The sequence below is a fragment of the Coenobita brevimanus genome, chromosome 71 (genome assembly GCF_032717465.1).
Source record: "Coenobita brevimanus isolate Jiangsu-jjx chromosome 71, ASM3271746v2, whole genome shotgun sequence".
Taxonomy (NCBI): domain Eukaryota; kingdom Metazoa; phylum Arthropoda; class Malacostraca; order Decapoda; family Coenobitidae; genus Coenobita; species Coenobita brevimanus.
Genome location: NC_137024.1, coordinates 38381237 through 38390568, shown reverse-complemented (window position 1 = coordinate 38390568; position 9332 = coordinate 38381237).

Below are 9332 nucleotides of genomic sequence, written 5' to 3'. Positions count from 1 at the left end.
TCACTCACGTACTCACCCACTCACTCACTCACTCACCCACTTTCATCCCTCACCCTCCCTCACCTGCGTCTAAGTCTCATTCACTCTCTCTCTCTCTCTCTTTCTTTTTTCTCTCACCCTCGCTCTCGTGGTTTCCGTTCGACTGGGCAAAAACCATGTCTGAGCGGTGTGCTTAAATTAAGAGAAGACCAGGGAGTTTTATGCTGTCCCTCTCCCTCCCTCCCTCCCCCTCTCCCTCTCCCTTCTATCCCACCCATCCCTTTGCCTTGGATGGAGAATTAAAAATGGAGAGAGGAGAAGAAGGGGTGGGGATGAGGGGAGGGATGGAGAGGAAGCATTGAGGAGGGGGAGGGGTGAGGTGGCACTGGAGAGGGGTACAGAGAGGGGGATGATAAAGTGAGAGAGAACGGTGGAGAGGAGAGGGGGGTAAAGATGGGGAGGGGATGAGGGAGAACTGAGAGGAAGAGGTGGAAAGGGATGGAAAGAGGGAAGGGAAGAGAGAGGAAGAAAGGGGGGAGGGGGGAGCTGAGAAGGAAGAAGGTGAGAGAAAGGGGCAGGGAGGAAAGGATGATGGGAAAGATGAGAATGCGAGGGAGAGGAGGAGTGGCGAGAGAGAGAGGGATAGCGTTTTATATTCACACCCTCTCCCTCTTTCTCTTCCTTCTCCTCCCTTCCTTGTTCTTCCTTCTCTTACTTCGAATGAGGAATAGGGAGAGTGGAGAGGAAGGAAGGGATGGGGGAATGGGCAGGAGAAGGGCAGAAAGGGACGTGGGAAAGTGGCAGGTTACACGGGACAGGGATGTGAAGGGATAGACTGCGATCTGATGTTTAAAGAGTTGGATGCTACAGAGGGATGGAAACACTGAGGGAGAGAGGAGGTGTGACACAGAAGGATGGGATGGAAGGGGAAGCTAAAGAGCGGGGAACAGAGAAGAGGTGGAAAGAGTGGGGAGAAGATGAAAGAGATGGGGAGGGCAGGGGAGTGGAAGGGTGGAGGGGAGAAGAACAGCCACAGACAGATGGGGAAATGGGTAAGGAAAGGAAAGAGGGATAAGGGAAGAGAGCTAGCGAGAGGGGACGGGAGATAGAGACAAGGGGGTTGAGGAAGGGGAGGGAGAGGGGAGAAAGGAGGAGTGAAAAAAGTGTAAAAATCCTTCGCCACAGCAAGAGCCTTGAAAGAGGAGAGGAGGAGAGGTGGGGAGAGAGAAGAGGGAGGGGAGAGGGGAGCTTATGCCTTGTTTCCTTCCTCCCCTCCCCCTCCCATTCCACTCACCTCACCTTTCTTGTTTCTTCATCTAGCATCTTCCTTTAGCTCCCTCCCCCCTCCCCCTCCCCCCCTCCCCTACTCTTCCCTCCTCCGCCCAGTCTAATCTTTCTCCCCTTCTCCCCCCCATTTTTGTACCCTCCTCGCTTACCTTCTTCCATTCCCCTCTCTCCCCTCCCCCTCCCCAATCATTTCACTCAACCCCCACTTCTTACCTTTCCTATATCATTCCAATAGTTCTCCCCCCTTCAAACATCCCTATCCCTCCCTCTCCCCACCCTTTCTTTCCTACCCTTTTCCCTTCTGCCCCTGTTCTGCACTCCATCGCTCCCTATTTTTCTCTTCACTCTCCATTCTCGCCAATCCTTTTTCCATTCCAACCAGTTATTTTTTCAACTTCTCTCTCTTTCTCTCTTTTCTCATCCTCTCCTTCCTTCCCTTCTCCTCTACCCTGTTCCATCCATCCATCCCTTCTTTGAATTTTCCCTTTTTTCTTGCCTCTCTCCATCCCAGCCACTCTACTCTTTTCCCCCAAACAACCACGAAATGGCCAACATGTCTGCTGCTGTTTGCCTTCCTTTGTACCAACGAACTATCCCTTCTATCAACGCCCCTCCCTCACTTCCACTCCTCTGTGCCTCCTCCATCTCCCCATTCCTCCCCCTCCTTTTCTTTCATTCCCTTTTTCCCTTTCTCTCCCCAACCTTCCTTCCATTCAATCCCTACCAATTGTTACCCCACAAGTCTTTCCCCCTCTTCCTTCTCCATTCGTCACTTCCCTTCCTATCCATTCTAGCTTTTATCCCCCCCCCCTTCTCTCTCCCTCTCTTTCCGTCTCACAGCATCTCCGTCAATCCTTCTTTACCTCCCTCCCATCTCTCCTTCCACATCTCAATATCCTCAACTCTCTTCACTCTTTCCTCTCTCCACCTCGATTGTTTTCTATCCACACACACCCACCCCTCTCCACCCCTGCTCATCCCCGTCAGTCCCTCTCCATTCGTGGGCTATTCTCTCCCCAGTCTCATTTCCCTACGAATCTCCCTCTCCCCTCTGTTCCCCGTTCTCTACCTCTTTCTTCCCTCCCCCTCCCCTCCCCATTCCTCCCTCTCCCCTTTTCTCTTTCCCCTCTCTTCATTCCTCATCATCCTCGCCAATCCTTTTTCACATCACTTTTCATCCCCCTATACCTTCCTCCCTAACCCTCCCTCTCTCCACCCCTCACTCAATACCACACCCTCTCCTAGTCATTTTTTTTCTCCCCATCAGTCCCTACCCACATACCTTCTCTCTCTGTTCTCCCTTTCTCTCCATACCCCTCTCTCTTCCTCCCACTCCTCCCTCCATCTCTCCCCACCCTCCCCATCCCTTGCTTGCCTCCATCCCTCCGCCATCCCGCCAATCCCTCTCCACTCGGGCCTATTCTCTTAACTAACCGAGAAGGGATATTTTCTACCAAATGATTTAATTAAAAAATTTCCCGGGACAGGCTTAATCACATTAGGCATCGGCAGAGGATGCATTAAATGTAATAGTCTTTAATAGGATGGGCGGCGGGGAGAGGAGGGGCAGGAGCAGGAGGAGGAGGAGGAGGAGGAGGATCAGGAGGAGGAGGAGAAGATGGAGATGGTGGAGGAAAAAAAAAAAAAGGCAAAAGAATGGTGTGTGTGAGAGAGAGAGAGAGAGAGAGAGAGAGAGAGAGAGAGAGAGAGAGAGAGAGAGAGAGAGAGAGAGAGAGAGAGAGAGAGGCAAACAGCAACAAATCTTAGGGTCCTTTCGAGGCTGCTTGTTACAGAGTAGACTATGACTACAAGATCCAACTCTACATGCTAAAGGATAAGGATAGTAAAGCAAGAAGGCTCCCCCCACCTCCACACCCTCCAGTTAAAACTGGCAGGAAAAAGTGAGAAAAACCACCAAGCAGCATCGAAAAACTGATATGGAAATTCCATAGGAAAAGCTGAAAAGTTACATTTTATAATATTTTATCTATAAGCTACCAATTTCAATAAACTGAAAGAGAAAGTAGTAAAGTAAAATGAATAATCAAATAAATAAATAACTAAGGGATGACATTATGTATGGGTACGTGGAGTTAATGGGGTGTCTGTAGACAGTGTGGAGAGAGAGAGAGAGGAGGAGGACACGAAAGACAAAAAAATACAATTACACGTAGGGATGGAAGACAAAAAAGGAGAAACAACTGAAGAAGAGAGAACTGAAGGAATGAGGGGGGGGAAGGGATGGAAACAGGGTGAAAAAAGAAAGAAGAAAAAGAAGAACACGGAAAGAGGAGGGAAGGATGAAGAGAAGGAGGAAGAAAGAAGGAAGAGAAGGAAGGAAGAGAGGAAAGAAGGAAACAAGAGGGAAAAGGAGGAATGTACGGAAAAGGAGGATATAAAGAAAAGATGAAGAAGGAAGATGAAGTGGAGAGGAAGAATTAGGAGGGTTGGGGAATGAAAGAGGAGGAGGAAGAAAGAACAAGAGAGGAATTGATCCTAGTAGCGTAAGGCAAGAAGAGGAGGAAAATGAAGGGAGGAGGAAGAAGAAGGAAGAGGAAAAGATAGCATGGGAAGAAGGAGGAAGAGAAAGAAGAAAGGATGAGAAGGAAGAAGAGAAAGGAAGTTGTAAGAGGACGAAGCACTGCTGGTAATGCAATAAGAAAGAGGAAGAGGAGGATAATGAAAAGAAGGAGGAGGAGGAGGAGGAGGAGGAGGAAGAGGAGGAGGAGGAGGAGGAGAAGGAGGAGGAGGAGGAGGAGAAGGAGGAGGAGGAGGAGGAGAAGGAGGAGGAGGAGGAAGAGGAGGAGGAGGAGGAGGAGGAGGAGGAAGAGGAGGAGGAGGAGAAGGAGGAGGTAAGATGAAACCAAGGAGTAGGAGAAGTAGGAGACAGCAAACTATCAGAAGATGGAGAGGGAAGGAAAGGACGAGAAAGAGCAGAAAAATTCGTGAAAGGGAAGGGAGGAGATAATCAAGAAGAAAAAAAAAAAGAAAAAAAAGAAAGGGAGAGAAAAAAGAATGAGGGAGTAAGAGAAGACGGGAGAGATATAAAGAGGGAAGAAACGGAGGAGATAAAGAGGAATGAAAAAGAAGAGGAAGAAGGAAGAAGGAGGAGGAGAAGATAAAATGAAGCGAAAGGCAGACTTAAGACGAAGGTGATAAAAATGGGGGATTGAGATCATGGAAGGGGAAGAGATGAAGGAAGAGGAAAGGGAAAAATGGAGAGAAAAGGAGGACTAAAGAAGTAGAGAGAGAGAGAGAGAATGTGATGGGAGGGGTGAAAAGAGACGGGAGGGAAAGGATGATGGACTAAGGCAGAGGACAAGGGTAAAGGAGGGCGAGAGGGAGAGGGAGGGAAGAGGTGGGGAGGGCGAAGAAGAGGGCAAAAGGAGAGGGAGAGGGAAATATAGGGAGAGGGGGGAGAATGAAGATGAGGAGATCAAAGGGGTAGAAGGAAGGAGAGGGGAAGGAGTGAAAGATGGGGAATGGAGAGGAGACAGAGAGGAGAGGGAGGAGGGGGAGAGAGAAGGATGGAGGAGGAAGAGGTGAGAATGTGAGGGAGATGGAGCAGAGGGGGATGGAATGGAATATATGGGAGAGAGGAAGGAGTGAAGAAGAGGAGGGATAGAAAGTGAAGACTAAGGCTCCACGGCTAGACTTCTTAATCCTGACAACGAAAGGCGAGAGTGACCAGCCCATTTTGCTTAAGTGACATGTGAACAATAAAGTTTATCCCAAACACACCTGCGCCACACCTGCTTGGAGAGCTGTAACCACAACACCACCGGACATCCGTTGCTGGCTGTATGGGCATCATTCAATGTTCCGAAGCAACTCAGTGCAGAGTTACCTGAAGAGTGAATGCATTGTGGACGCCCCATGCATTACCAAAACCCACAGGCAAATAAGAAAGATTGCTCTAATATATTAAAACCAATGGAACTACTAAGGCACACAACAGAACACATACCTCCGCCTCACTGAGCGGTGCCTTCAAGATGTTTAACCACTTCAATACGATGACGTTTTTTCTATTTTCCTTCTTGCTACCAACAAACAGATATAATCATCACACGAAACCCCTCACATGTTGACAGGGTTCATGGAAGCTCTGTCTAACCCCTCCATTCTGAAAGTTTCCCCTTAACAAATAATCTCGTCTGGGGCAAGAAGAATGAACAGGAAATAATCAAAGTCAGTCCCTACACTTCTCAGGTCAGTTTGAAGCCTGTATTGCTCACCAGAAATATGGCTGTTTTTATATTCAGGCGTACTTTCACAACAATAAAACCACTTTTTATTAGGATTAGTAGCAACCTCACAAATTTTCATCATGACTCTCTCTCTCTCTCTCTCTCTTTCTCTCTCTCATAAACGTTTACCGCAACATCAGACACACAGACAGCGGTAAAAACAGAAGTAACAAAATACTCTAATGGTTCAATACAACTACAGTAAAAAAAAAAAAAAAATGCGCCAAACAAGACCTACAACACAGAACCCAACAACGTGATGTATTACCGGCGTAAAGTTCAAACATACAGAGGAAATAATATCAGTTGGTAGCATATCTGAAAGAGATGTAAGAAATATACAGGACCCAATAAAGTCAAGTGTGATTCAGGCTCATTCTAGTACTTGATGTTTCATAATAATAATAATAATAATAATAATAATAATAATAGATAATAAAAATACCGTAATAATAATGATGATGATGGTTGATCTGTTTCTCGAAAGCGCCATTTCTTCTAATTATTAACGCTCAAACCCTAGACAAATACAATGATTATAAATTCCTAAGCAATGCCGTGTCAGAAGAGCTGCACCCACTATACTCCATACACTTTAACTTGGCGGAGAATTTTGTCCTTTACAGCATGTTTCCCGCAGCTCAGTGGCAGAATAAGGTAGCACTACAGCTCCACATCCATTCCATAGCACATATTCGTGAATAGCACCATATACGAGTGTTGACCTCTTGTTATAGCACAGCACTGATGAGGGTGGGATGGTAGTTTTACGCCTAGTTAGAGTGAACAGCGTATAGACCCAGAAAAATGTGTAAACCATGGGCTGGGTTGCATCTCCCCCACCCCCACCCCCGCCACAAGAGGGTATTCAGCAGTCTCTCAAACTTGGACGAAATAAGACAAAAACTGCGATGCCGAAAGCCCTAACTTCAAATTCAAATCACTAATTCGACTAGATGACAAAAGCGAAAGAAATATAAAGAAACTTATCATGTTCATCATAATCCTCCTGCCAGAACAAGGTGATATAGAAAAAGAAAGAAAAAGCAAACTCCACATGAAACAATAAATCAAGTTAGTGACAACCCCGAAAAGAAAAAATAAATACTGAAAACAGCCAAGAATCACGTGTAAGCCAGGTTAATTATAAGAATGGAGATGGGCTGAGGTGATGACGGTAAGACTGTTAGCGAAGCAGAAATATAAATTACTCGGCGGGATTATGGAGTGGTAATTTTCTCCTTAATGACCTCAATTTACGCCTCAGCCTCCGAGAATATCCGCTGTCACCTTAACCTGTTCACAATGATGAGGCTTTTTTTTTTTTTTTATGTTTTGATATTTCTACCGCTACACGATTTTGTTAATTTTAAATGAGCCTCTAAGAAGTACAAAGATTAATGAAGACAACGTTTAACCCCTCTGGCTTAACAAAATCGTCTGGATGTGGCAAGAATGAATTATAAAAGCGTCAGCATATTAGAGGATAACTTCACTTCTTCCTCACCCCATCTTATCCTGTCTCCAATTTTTCCTTCCCTCCTTACCTATCTCTCTTACTTTCCTCTTTCATCTCCTTTTCTCCCTCCCATCTCCAACACTCTTCACCCCTTCTTTCCCCCTCTCCCTGAATTCCCTCCACTCTTAGCCCTTTCAATGTTGCTCTCCCTCCTTCCCTTCTTCTAATTTCCAATCCCCTCCCTCCACCTTTCTCTGATTTCCTTCTCCTCTCCCTGATTCCTCTTTCTCTCCAGCTTTCTCTCCACTTATTTCCCTCTCTCCTACTTTCCTTCCCCTACGTTACCTCTCCTCCCTCTCTCAAACCCTACACCCTTCATCTTCAAACCATCTACAGTGCTTATGATATTTTTGAACAGCCTTCACCATTCTACCCATGCATTTTCCCTTCTTCCCCAGTATACACCCCACCTTCTTCCCATCATTCCTCAGCGCTCGCTCACTTTCTTCATCTCCTCCTCTTCCTCCTTCCCCCTTGTCCCTCCCCTCTCCAATCTCCCTTTTCCTTTCCTCTCCTTCCTCCTCTCTCCATCTCTTCCTCTTCCTCCACTACCCCCCCGTGCCGTACTTTCTCTCTCCAGCCTTCCTTTCCCTTCCCCTCTTCTCCCTTCTTCCATCAGTCTTTCAAAACTCCAACATTTTTACATTCCTCCTCCTCACCTAAACTTACTTTTATCTTGCCCACCATATTCATCCATTTTCTAAGCTCCTCCCTCCTTCCCTCCTCATCTCCTCCCCCTCTCCTTCCCCTCCTTCCTCTCTCCTCACACACACACACACACACACACACACACACACACACACACACCTCCTTCCTCACTTACACACCCTCCCTTCCCCTCTATTATCCTCCTTCCCCCTCGTCCTCTCCACACTCCCCTCTTCCCTTCCCCTTCCCGAAGACAGAGGCGGTGAAAGAGAGGGATGCTAAGAGGATGAGGGTGTGGCAGAGGGGGCTGGGGGCGGAGGAGGGGGGGGGGAAGCACAAGACGTATACAGGTTACAACCCAAGTCCGACATTTTTTATTTTTTCCAACCCGTCTCTCAGAACCCTCCCACCTCTCGTTCCTGCTCTCCGTCTCCACCAACCAGCTTCTGTTTGCTCATTAACTCCCTTCACTACCATGGCGCTTTTTCTGTACCATTCTTATTACCACAAGGCGATTATACAAAGCTCAAGATGGGCCCTGCTGAATGAAGGGATTAAAAACAGCCTCCAGTAACCCTTTCACTATGATGGCTTTTTTTGCTTGTTTCCTAATACCACCAGACGATTTTATACAGCTCAGTGGAGGGAGTCTCGGACTGAAGGGATTAAAAACAACTTCCAGTAACTCTATTCTTAACAATAATCACTTTTTCGTTGTATTTTTCTACCACCAGCCTATTTCATTCTGCTCAGGAAGGCACAGACTCCTTCACAACTCGAAGTGTTCCCTAACCTGAATAAAATGGTGTGGTTGGAGAGAAAAAAAAATCAAACGCGGAATTACTAGAGACTGTTTATAAACCTTTCGCTGTAAGGAATGTTTCCAAGGGTTAATAAGAGTGTCTAACGGCAGCCAAAACAAAACAAGAAGGAACATTCACACAGCGCCATATCCGCGCCTTCTGGTCGGTCAAACAGCCGAACCTCTTACTTTGCCCGGTGACTTTGATATCTGACGTATTGGTCTCGAAATCAAATCATTTCATCCTTGGCCGACCCTCAGCACTAAACACTTCCACATTTTAAAAAAAATCGGATCAGAACTGTTTGAGTTATAATGTTTCATAAGGTCCACACACACACACACACACACACACACACACACACACACACACACACACACATCTAACGAAGCAACACATTCGCTGCGCTATCGCGCGTACGTGTATGATATAAAAATTACATCACTGTGCTAGAAAAGTTAACAGTGATATGCAGAAAACTCTCTCAAACTGAACCAATTATTGATCCCCAAATACTGAACCCCCCAAATATCGTACCCCTAGATACTGAACCCAAAAATATCGTACCCCTAAATATTGAACCCAAAGTATCTTACCCCCAAATACTGAATCCCCCAAATATCGTACCCTTAGATACTGAACCCAAAAATATCGTACCCCTAAATACTGAACCCAAAGTATCTTACCCCCAAATACTGAACCCCCAAAATATCGGCCTCTAACTACTGAACCCAAAAATGTCTTACTCCTAAATATTGAACCAAAATATCGTACCCCCAAATACTGAACCCAAAATGTCGTACCCTTAAATACTGAACCCAGAATGTCGTATCCCCAAATACTGAA